Raw genomic sequence first — 12,312 nt, 5'->3', positions numbered from 1 at the left:
AAGTCAAGAAACAACGGATGCTGGTGAGGCTGTGGAGAGATAGGGACGCTTTTACACTATTGGTGGGAATGTAAATTAGTTCAACCATCATGGAAGATTTCATCGTGGAAGTGGGGCAATTTCTCAAAGACCTAGAGGAAGAAATACCATTTGATCCAGTAATCCAATTACTGGGTATATACGCAAAGGAACAGAAACCGTTCTATTATAAAGATACATGCACAAATACGTTCACTGCAGTACTAGTCACAATAGCAAATACATGGATTCAACCCAAATGCTAATCAATGATAGACTGGATAAAGAAAATGTGGTACATATATACCACGGAACACTATGAAAACATAAAAAGCAATGAGATGATGTCCTTTGCAGGGACATGGATGAAGCTGGAAGCCATTACTCTCAGCAAACTAATGCAGGAACAGAAAACCAAACACCACATGTTCTCACTCGTAAGTGGGAAGTGAACAATGAGAACATATGGACACAGGGAGGGGCACACACACTGGGGCCTGTTGGGGTGCGGTGTCAGGGAGGGAGAGCATCAGGAAAAACAGCTAATGCATGCTGGGCTTAATACTTAGGTGATGGGTTGACAAGTGCAGAAAACCACCATGGCATACGTTTACCTAAGTAAAAAACCTGCACATCCTGCACATGTACCTTGGAATTTAAAATAAAATAAAAATAAAAATAAAATCATCTTAGAAGTCTACTATTACCTATACCAGTCTTGGTTCAAAATACATCTTAAGTGTCCCTTTAGGAACTGCCTTAACAGTGGGTCTACAAGGCACATTAGAAAAGCAGTTTTATATGGTATAGTTACAGTATTCTAAAATTTGTTTTGCCCTAACAACTTTATTAAGGTATATAATTAACATACAATAAAGAGATGGCATCCTATCTCTGTTCCTATGTAAACATATCATGTCCTTTTTCTCTGGCTACCTTTAACATTTTTGTTTATCACGAGTTTTGTGCTGTATGATTATGAGGGACCTCAATGCAGTTCTTTTTCATGTTTGTTTTGTTGGGGTTTGTGATGGTTAATATTGAATGTCAACTTGATTGGAATGAAGGATGCAAAGTATTGTTCCTGGGTGTGTCTGTGAGGGAGCTGCCAAAGGAGATCAACATTTGAGTCAGTTGCCTGGGAGAGGCAGACCCACCCTCAATCTGGGTGGTCAGCATCGAATCAGTTGCCAGTGTAAAAACAGACACGGAAAGGGCAGATTTGCTGAGTCTTCTGGCCTCCATCTTCCTCCTGTGCTAGATGCTTCCTACCCTGGAACATCAGATTCCAAATTCTTCAGTTTTTGAACTCTTGGACTTATACTAGTGATTTGCCTGGGACTCTTGGGCCTTTGGCCACAGACTGAAGGCTACACTATCGGCTTCCCTACTTTTGAGGTTTTGGGACTCGAACTGGCTTCCTAGTTCCTTGGCTTGCAGATGGCCTATTGTGGGACTTCACCCTGTGATCACGTGAGTCAATTCTCCTAATAAACTACCTTCACATATTCATCTATCCTATTAGTTCTGTCCCTCTAGCAAATGCTGACTAATACAGGGTTTGTTGAGCTTCTTGGATATTTGTGTTTATAGTTTTCATGAAATTTGGAAAAAACGTTTAGCATTATTTCTTCAAATATCTTTTCTGTCCTCCCCTCTTTTTCTGGGCACTCCAATTACACACATACATTAGGGCATTGGAAGTTGTCCTCCAGAACTGATTCTCTGTTCATTTTTTAAAAATTCTGTTTTTCTGCGTCATATTAGATAGTTCCTATTACTATGTCTTCAAGTTCACTAATCTTTTCTTTTACAATGTCTAATATATCATTAATTCTGTCGATATAATTTTCATGACAGACATTATAGATTTCATCTTTAAGTTCAATCTGAGTGTCTTCTTTATATCTTCCTTCTACTTAACTTTCTTAACATACAAAATTAGTTTATAAGAATTAGTTTAACATCTCTACTGCTAATTCTAACATCTGTATCAGTTCTGGGTTGATTTTGATTGGTTCTTTTTCTCTTGTTTAGGGGACATATTTTCTTGCTTCTTTGCAAGCTTGGTAATTTTTTTATTGGATGCCGTAAATTGTGAAATTTATCTTGTGGGGCAGTAGATATTTTTATATGACTGTACATACTCTTGAACTTTGTTTCTGGGACACAGTTATGTGACTTGGAGGCAGTGGTCCTTTTGGGTCTTCCTCTCGTGATTTGTTAGGCAGATGTGGAGCAGTCTGTGCCCCTTTTAGGGCTAATAAATCCCTAATACAGAGGCAAGACCCTTCTGAACACTCTAACCAATGCCCTGTGGATTTCAATCTTCTCCAGTCTGGCTGGTGGAAACAGGCAACCTTCCCAGCCCTGTGTGAGCGTTCAGTGCTGTTCCCTCTAATCTTTTTGGGTGGTTCTTCTGCAGCCGTAGGTTGTTTCCTCCTGTGCTGATCAGCACTCCCCTGACTGCTCCAGGGGCACCTCTGCAGACCTCTGGAGTTCTCTGTGCAATTCTCCCCACCTCTGCCCTGTGTTCTCTCACCAGTCTGGCTGCCCTGACCTCTGTCCTCTAAGCTACTGCTCCAGGGGCGCCTCTGCAGACCTCTGGAGTTACCTGTGCAATTCTCCCCACTTCTGCCCTGTGTTCTCTCACCAGTCCGGCTGCCCTGAACTCTGCCCTCTAAGCTTAGGGAACTTGCTGGGCTCTGCCCGATTCTTTTCCCCATGCTGCATCCTGCTCACTCTCTCAGCAGTGGGCTGGGGTAGTCGAAGGGCTCACCTCATTTGTTTCCTGTATCTCAGAGGTTACTGTCCTCTGTTGCCTGATATCAAGTGTGTGCTAAAAACATATGTCTATATATTTTGTTGTTGTTGTTGTTGTTGTTTTGTCTTTTGGGCAGGAGGGCAAATCTGTCCCTGTTACTCCATCTTGGCTGGAACTGGCTGTCTTAATGCCAGTGTTTAGTATCACTCAGTGTGGCCATCAACTTGGCAAGGGTTGACTTTGGATTACTTTTTCTTATTTCAGGAAAATAAAATGGCAAAGATAAAGTTCTGTTACTAGCAAGCACAGTTACTAGTTTGTTTTCTCTATTATCATTTACTGAGCACGTACTATGTACCCTCCAAGTAGGCTGTGCTTTATGTACATTTTCTTATTTTAATCTTTCTTTTTTTTTTTTGAGACGGAGTCTCGCTCTGTTGCCCAGGCTGGAGTGCTGTGGCCGGATCTCAGCTCACTGCAAGCTCCGCCTCCCGGGTTTACGCCATTCTCCTGCCTCAGCCTCCCGGGTAGCTGGGACTACAGGCGCCGCCACCTCGCCCGGCTAGTTTTTTTGTAGTTTTTCTTTTTTTAGTAGAGACAGGGTTTCACTGTGTTAGCCAGGATGGTCTCGATCTCCTGACCTCGTGATCCGCCCGTCTCGGCCTCCCAAAGTGCTGGGATTACAGGCTTGAGCCACCGCGCCCGGCCTATTTTAATCTTTCTAACAAACTTATAAAATAAATACTAGGATTTTTATTTTACATACGAGGAAACTGAAACTTAGAGAGTCAAATAACTTGCCCAAGGTTATACAACTAGCAGGTGACAGGGCTGAGTTGAAACCAAGTTTCTCCAATTCCAAAGACTGTGATTTATTCACTGCACTTCTGAATGCACTACAGAGAAGATCCTGGGTCCTGAAAATGTGTTTGAACAATGGTGGCATTGTTGAAATACATAATTCTCTGATGACTTGACAAAGCATGATGATGCCAATTACTCTATTTTACTGATTCTACTATGCTACGGATTGTAAGAGGTACTATTATTTTATCTGTCTGTAAGAAGGAAAAATAACTGCCCATTGAACCATGGCATAGTGTTTTAGATGCCATTAATTTTAGAGTGCATCTCAATTTTAGGGTTGCTAAAAAGAAGCGATATGCATATTAAGACCGATAAAAGGATACAGTGCCATGTGCTGGGCACCTGTTATGTGCTATTGTTGCTTTTGACTCTTCCAACAACCCTGAAAGGTAGCCATCGTGCTATGTATTTATAAAAGTAGAAACCGAGGCTCAGGCTCATGGGTAGGTGACACGTCTAAGGTCACACTGTGGTAAATGGCAGTGCCAGGCTTTTGCTATTTCTTATATGCTTGTAAAAAAATCAGTCCTATTAAAATCAAACATATGCTTTTAATGGCATGTCAAGCCCATGTGTGTACTTACACACGTCTGCACACATGTATATTCCTAGGTGCTCCCGGGGAGTTATATTTGCTTTAGTAGGATAGCAAGAGGTGGAAATAGGATAAATGAGTGTTGGCAGAATGAAATTTCTCATCTGCCCAGAATCTAGTGAATAAACAATTATGTCATGAAGGTTACATAAACTTAGAACAAGCTTATAGTATTTACTGCAGCAATAGCCAAATTTTAAACTAGGACATATATCTGTTCAAATGAAAAGTATCTATTACTTTTACAGATTCCTACCTAGTTTGAGTGCATTCAGACCCAAAGCCAGCTCTGCTTTGGGAATGTGTTTGTCTAACGCTCTTTGAATAAGGAATGCTTCCTCACAATACCATAGAGGGGGGTGCCATTTCAAATCGAATTTCTTTCTGTTTTCTTGTTAATTCTGTATCTCTGTAGTGTAAAAAACAGAGAACAGAGTCATATTTCTTTCTATGAGCAAATTAAAAAAAATAATAAAACAACAAACTTCCCTGAGGATAAAAGTGTGAGGATGGTCATTTACTTGGATTGACAAATGCAGCCCATGATGGTGTCTGGGAAAGCTCATTAGGTGATGCAGAGAATCCGGAAGAGTCTGGCTACTATTTAAGATCCTTATTTCTGATATGAGTTAGAAATCTCTACCGTGAGGGAATCTTACATTCGGAGTCTTCTGTAAAAACAGAACCAATGAATAGCATTGGTTATTTTATTCTACTGTAGAATGAAATTCAACGATCTTTGAGGCCTCGCATCAGTAATACCCTCTACAAAATCACAGTTATCTTAATGCAAAGACTGCTATAATCCTGGCCTTGCAATGCACTATTTTTCATACGAATGGTTCAACTGTGTGTCTATTTCAGAAGAGGAAGAGGTGACAGTGACATACAGGGCACAGATTTTCTGAATGTTATATTGGTAATCATAGAGGGCTCTCTCATGCAGCAGTAGATAATGTCTAACAGGCCAGTCCTTTCTCAACATCAGCATCAGCATCAGCATGTGGCCATGACAAATGAAGTCTGGCAGTAGCTCTTGGCAGAATCCTTAAAGTTGCAAGCAGAACATGTGTGCTTTTCCCTGCAAGGTCCCTGTGTGCAGGGACACTGCCCTGCCACTCGGAGGTTCTGGCACCACCTCTTCAGAGTCCCACAGGTTCTTCTCCAGGCTCAGACTTACAGCCTGGTTTCCAGTGACTCAGCCCCGAGAACAAACAGTGGTGAGATGAAGCCTGTGGCTCCATGAGCAACTGCCAGAAAGCAATCACAAGCAACCTACCTTCCCTCCCTCCCTCCCTCCCTCCCTCCCTCCTTCCTTCCTTCCTTCCTTCCTTCCTTCTTTCCCTCCCTCCCTCCCTCCCTCCCTCCTCCTCCTCCTCCTTCCTTCCTTCCTTCCTTCCTTCCTTCCTTCCTTCCTTCCTTCCTTCCTTCCTTCCTTCCTTCCTTCCTTCCTTCTTTCCCTCCCTCCCTCCCTCCCTTTTCTTTTTTTAAGTTTTAGCTTTGATGACAAAAACGATGGTGGAGGGGAGTGAGAGCACGAGGTTGAACCCACATGGACCAGCTTTGACGATGAAGCTATAGGCAGCCAAGTCAACACACACACAGAGAAAATGGAAAAAGAACAGAAAAGCAGGAGGCAGAAACAAAAACATGCAGGAGAGGGTGATTCTGTTCCATGATCTTGGCTGAGTGCTCCAGGGTTCCTAATGTTTCAGCAAAAAGAAAATCACTGTAATGAAATGTAATGAGACCCTCTGACACTGAGGAAGTGACAGCTCAGGCCTGGCCTTCTACCACACACCTATAATCTGTGACTTGCAACAGAACGTTTCCCAAAGAGCGCAGTCCTCCCTGAGCAAAATGGCTAGGGCCTGCGCCGTGATTTGCTGCCCTGGAACAGGACACACGTGTTGCTAATCCTTGTAAAACCAGATGAAGAACCATTTTCCTCCTGAGAATTTTCTTCTGTTCACTGCTAATTTTGGCTACTTTAGTTGCTTTGTTTCTCCTCCACTTAAGTAAATATTCCTGAAGTTGATGTGCCAAACCTTTCTTTTGGAATAACAGAAGGTTTAACACATGTATGCTCATAGGGACAAGTGCGTGCTTTCGCAGGTTACTGACAGCTTCATAAACACCATTTCTATTTCTCCTCAAGATAAGCTAAGGCAGAAGGTAAGGCAGGCATTATGTCCATGTCACATATGGGGAAAGTGAGGCTCAGAGGGGTTAAAAGGTGACCTGGGCCGGGCGCGGTGGCTCAAGCCTGTAATCCCAGCACTTTGGGAGGCCGAGACGGGCGGATCACGAGGTCAGGAGATCGAGACCATCCTGGCTAACACGGTGAAACCCCGTCTCTACTACAAAATACAAAAAAACTAGCCGGGCGACGTGGAGGGCGCCTGTAGTCCCAGCTACTCGGGAGGCTGAGGCAGGAGAATGGCGTAAACCCGGGAGGCGGAGCTTGCAGTGAGCTGAGATCCGGCCACTGCGCTCCAGCCTCGGCGGCAGAGCGAGACTCCGTCCCCCCCCCCCCCCCCCAAAAAAAAGTGACCTGATACAAGTCATAGAGCCAGGATCTGGAAGAAGCAGGAGGAAAGTCCAGGCGTCCCGATCCAAGCTAGGTCCACTGCCTTCCACTCTGAGAGGCTTCATCTCCAATAGAGGCAGAGACGTGAGTGGCTGGAAAAACTCATGGATAGAGCCTCCGGTTTAATGCTCTTCGGAGTCACACGGTAAAACAACAAGTGTTTGGCCTGTGGTTCTGCCGCTTTTGCCATCTGTGACCCTGGGGTAAACAATGACATCTTTACGTACTTGTTTGTGAAAGATGGAAATGATGATAATTAGCTGATTGGGCTATAGTGAGAAGAAAACAGGCTGGTACATGGATGATGCAGAGAAGTGTGTCTGTCACACTGCAGGAACCCCACAGCCCACGTGTTACTTCAGACGGTGGCAGCTGTTTGGCTGTGTGAGCCCAAATGCCACAAGTGCGCATGTTTAAGGTGGATGTGATTCCTACGTATGCCTCCTGAGGAACAATTAACATCCCTAAATATTGTTGCAGTGCTTTGATGGCAGATGTTCCTCAAACTCTAAGTGTCCTGTGGAACCCTGCGGCAACACACTTACAGCCTTCCCAATAGGGCCTCCTCCGAGCCAGGTACCAGCAATGTAGACAAAGCATTTGGGAAGTTGGATCAATAGTGAAGGTGGCCAATTCATCCCAGTTTGCCCAGGACTCTCTCAGTTTCAGCATGAATAGTCCTGTGCCCCAGGGCAAACTGGGACAGCTGGTCACCCTCTCAATCATAGAGTCTAGACTGGTAACAAAATTAAAAAGCTAGAAACCTATTTCTCATAAGCTATTCCTTAATACAAAACAATGCCAAAACCTTGGGAGTGCTGCAGCCTCATGTTCTGAACCAGTGGTTCTCAAAGTACGGTCCCCAAACCAGGCCAGCAGCATCCATGTCCCATGAGAGCTTGCTAGAAAAACAAATTTTGGGCATCATGCACACCTCATAAGCCAGAAACTGTGGGAATGAGGCCTAGGAATCTGGGTTTGAACAAGCCTTCTGGGTGTTTCTGATGCTTGTGCACCTCTGAGAACCACTGGTCCAGACCACAAGTAGAAGTCAGACTAGATGCCAAGGAGAATTAAAACAATGCAAGCTCACAAGAGGAAACTTTCTTCCTTTGTCATGATCACCTCCATTTCGGATTGCTCAAACTGAACAGGGAAAATATGATGAAAGCACTTCCTGCTCTCTTGTTCCATCGGAATCCGGTATGGCTGCCGATGATCGAGGGTAAAGTATCTCCGTAAAGCAACATACTGACAAGAAAGGCATCTTTAGGGGCGAGTCAAGCATATCATTTCATCTGTGGCCACATGTGAATGCTAGCTATGCATGTGTTCTAAAAAGCAAAGAGTAGACAAAGAGGAACGCCGCCCAGCCTCCCGACACCAGAGTCTCACTTCCTCTCCCCAGCTGGCGCGCTGGGGCCGGACTCCAGTAATAACAGCCTCCTGGGGAGATTAAAGCCCTGGCAAGCACAGTTTATCTTGGTGAATGTATACTTTAGCTTTGTGTGTATCTGTACATATACATACACTGTAGTATTTATAGCTGGTATACATGTGAGGTGGCGCTGGAGACAAGGCCTGGAAAGGGTGCACAACACCTATGACGTTGGAACCAAGATCTTTTAAATGCAAACTTGGTTTCCCTGAACTGTCCTCCACCCATGTGGTCCAAACACACACTCAGGTGTTTCAGGAAGAACACCCTCCCTCCCTGCAAATAGGGTCAGCAGTCTTTCTTCTGTTTCCAGAAAGAGCTGAGTATTCTGTGGTGGCTTCTTTCATCTCTGGGGATTTTGCTTATTAGAAAAATACACAGAATCGCCGATCTCCCGAGTAAGGAAATGAGATGGCCGGGAGATGAGCTGAGTCAGGACTGCCGCTGGAAGTCAAGTCTACAACGTCGGTATTGAGGTGGAAAAGCAATCAGCCCAGCACAGCCCACTCTGAGAAGGGCAGGCATGGGGGCTTCCGGCCCCAGCTCCCACGTGTGCACGACCCTGGACAGAGGGCGGCCTCCAGCGGTGGTGCTGCTCGGTGGCACACTGGGGCCTGGTTTCCCTTTTTTTTTTTTTTTTTGTGGGGGCACATATTTCCTCAGGAAGGAGCAGGTAAGTTCCTCCTTAGGCTTGTGAACACTTTCTTGTCACCTGGTCAAATGAAATTCCAACAATACTCTGAACAGGCAGTGCCACTTCACCACAGACATTCACAACAAGCCACAGTCATGGAGTGGTCAAAACTCGCAATCTCCATTTTCATGCAAAGCTGAATGGGCAGCTCAGACCTCTAAAAAATGTCATGAACATATAGGCCCTCTTAGTCTGTGTCTACTTGGCAAGAGCTCTGAGTGTCCATGTGTGATTGAACAGCACATGCCCACACTGTGGAGTGAGGGGCTGCCACAGCCACACGGTGTAGCCTTCTGTCCCCCATGGAGGCACTGGTCAGAGGAGAGACACAAGGCAGAGAGGAAGACTGCACATCAGGCTGGGGAGATGAGCCTGAGGGTTTATGTTTTGAGGATGCAAAGAAAAGAAGAAAAATAAGGAAGATGGGGGTAGGGAGAAACAACAAGCTGGATGAGGGGCGGAGGAGGGACGTACAGGAGACAGGGCCTGGGGCAGCCAGGAGAGGTCTCCAGGAGGGGCCTAACTGTGGAGGTTGCTGAGTGGCTGGAGGGGAGAGGCTGGAGCCAGCCCAGCCTAACAAATTCCCACAGGTGTGGGGGTTTAAAACAATACATGTTGATCCTCTTACAGCTCTGGGTGTGGGCAGGGCTGCTCCCTCTAGAGGCTTCCAGAAAGAACCTGTTCCCTTGCCTTGTCCAGCTTCTAGAGGCGCCCGCACCCCTTGGCTCACAGCCCCTTTCTCGAATCACCCTGACCCCGCTTCGTCTTCACTGCTCCTTTTCTGACTCTGACCCTCCTGCCTTTCTCCTATATGGACTTTGTGGTTACCATTAGAGCACCCTGGAAAATCCAGGACCGTCTCCAGACCCTTCACTCAATCCCATTTGCAAAGTCTCTGGATTATCATATAAGATGACAAAGCCACATGTTCTAGAATTAGCATGGGGACATCCTTGGGGGTGAGGACATTCTCCTGTGTGCCACAGAGATTAGGACGGCAGCACGCCATCTGCTGTGACTCCTCCCTGGCACAGCTAAGGGCAACACACAGCCCCCCTGTGCAGAGGCAGCTGGCCTAAGCCCTGAGGCTCAGCCTCTCACCCATGCGCTCCAGGCCCAGGTGAGGAGAGCAGCAGCTCACATGTGCTGAATGTGGACATTCCGCAAAAGTGAGAGATCTTTGCATTCTTTTTCTATAAAAGAGCCTCCCCCCAACACCGAGGTATATGAGCTCCCACAAAAGTTGAATCTGTCCCTGCTTACTCATTTTGTTCATCTATTCAAAGTGCAGGGAAAGGGACATTTCTTTAAGGAAAAGTCTTCATGCTTCTTCTAATTTATCTGTGTATGAGAATTTTTTAAAGTATTATTAGAAAACCTCTCACCTTTATTCTCAACTACACTGTGAAAGTTTTCATTTTTACTCTGGATTTTAAAATATGCTTGTGGGGAAGAAATCTACAATCCCTTAATTCCATTTTCGTATAGTCACAAAATCATCAGAAGAAAATGGAATTTTCTGTTCAGATTAAATAGAGCTCCTCAGTACCACTGAAAGCAGGAGGGAAGGGAGAGCCTGGGGCAAGTTTCATAGACGAAATTACTAGCTTCTGCAAATCATTAGTTTCTCCCTTGGGAGAAAAGAAGAGCTACAGTCTTCTGGTTGCGAGGCACTCTCAACGGGGTCAGGAGCTGCACGGCCACGTTTTAAATTCTAGCGGGCGGCTAAAACAGGATGAACCGAAGTCTGCCTGGCTACTGGGACACTGATTTGAGAAGAGAGATGGCAACGCGGCACAACAGCATCTGATTTTGATGTCTTTTGTCTAGTGATGTCTTATGTGGTGACAAGAAAGAAGACTGCAGGTGCCAGCACACCTCGCGCTGTCCCTCCTCGGGCCCGGCACTGGGACTTGAGGCTGAGCAGTCCACCTCCACCAAGAGCAGGAATGCCTCACATGACACTCAAAGGACGTCGCAGCCCCAGTTCTGGAAATCTGAGACCCTAACTGTACTTTAAAAGATAATTGAGAAACAAGTGGCAGGAGTGAAGGAGAAGAAGAAGGGTCAGTCATAAGTTATCCTATTCCTAAATCATAACAGCGAAGTGCAGAAGGGTCAGTCATAACTTATCCTGTTCCTACATCATAACCGCGAAGTGCAAAACCCCAGGAAGCCAGCTCAGGCTGGTCATGCCGCCAGGGTAACAAACCAGGGACTCTTTAAAAGTCTGGGTTCAGGAATCTTTGGGTAATTAACTGTAGAATGACTAGATACCCCTCCCATATTTACAGTGCAAGCCTTTGCTAAACTCGTTTTTCCCTCCTTCATTTCTTCCTGTCTCCCTGCCTCTCCCTCCCTTCCCTTAGCATGGAGTACATCAATGCGTCCAAAGGGATAAACTGTATTTGTGTTAAGCCTTCATTTATAAATAACCAACTGACCCCAATTCTACACATAAATGGCACTTATTATTTAAAAAATACAGGCTATGTTTCTTTCATTGTTCACTGTTTCATTATGTTACACGTTTTCTTCCCATAGAGAATAAAATAATGACCAAAGTTCTATCCTTCAACTCAACGTCTCTGCAGTGTCTTTCCGACCTCGTTAAACACGCCTGCTTACGTGTTTTCAGAACACATGACCCGCATCTACTCTGACACGTCCCCATTCATCAACAGAGCAACTTCATTCCTTAATTAGGGCAGTGTTTGAGCTTAAAGACAAGTCTGTACAACTGAAAAAAAAAAAAAAAGAAAAGAAAAGATGCATATTCAAATTTTTGAGAGAGTAAAATCACGGTCTGTGATGACAAAACTAAAAATAATTTATCACATTTTATTTTCTAACGTTAATCCATTAAATCTAAGGCCACTGGGGCAGAGGTCTTATTTTCAAATAATATATATTTATTATAAGTAATAAAGAAATTTATTTATAAATTCTTCCCTTCCATACCTCTATGAATGTGCCTATTTCTGTAAGTTTAAAGTAAGTTCCTCACAACGAATGATTTTTGTTTACTGATGACAGGTATGACAATTTTATTTGGAGGGAAACATGTTCTGATTCAAAGAGAAGTCGTTCTTCCAAAGGAGCTGAAAGCTGATTCACAACACAGGAGTTTGCCTTTTACAGGCAGACACGATGTTAGAAAACGTCAGACGGCCAACATGTTTGAGCTGGGGGTGTGCGAGATTCTTCTCACGTGGCGCATGCCTCTCTTGGGTATTATCGAACGTGAAACTGGAACGCCCCCATTCAGACAAAGAAAATTTAGAAGCAAGACGCCACAACGCCACCCAGTCAGAGCCGGCGGTTTTCTCAGCAGTGCCTGATGCAA

The 12,312-nt window shown here is 44.9% G+C and overlaps 1 protein-coding gene and 1 long non-coding RNA gene across 2 annotated transcripts in view; both read right to left on the bottom strand.

Annotated features, from left to right (window-relative positions):
* The window catches only part of GMDS (GDP-mannose 4,6-dehydratase), a 641,167-nt gene that overhangs the window by 74,583 nt on the left and 554,272 nt on the right, over positions 1 to 12,312 (bottom strand). The window lies entirely within an intron of this gene.
* Positions 5,737 to 11,211, bottom strand: LOC104654247. The gene is made up of 2 exons (XR_746804.2): positions 6,799 to 11,211; positions 5,737 to 6,485 (listed from the first exon to the last, which is right to left on the bottom strand). It is a non-coding gene; the product is annotated as an uncharacterized LOC104654247 (long non-coding RNA).

This window comes from Rhinopithecus roxellana, chromosome 4 (assembly GCF_007565055.1).
Source record: "Rhinopithecus roxellana isolate Shanxi Qingling chromosome 4, ASM756505v1, whole genome shotgun sequence".
Classification (NCBI taxonomy): domain Eukaryota; kingdom Metazoa; phylum Chordata; class Mammalia; order Primates; family Cercopithecidae; genus Rhinopithecus; species Rhinopithecus roxellana.
This window is presented reverse-complemented; position numbering and strand designations above follow the sequence as displayed.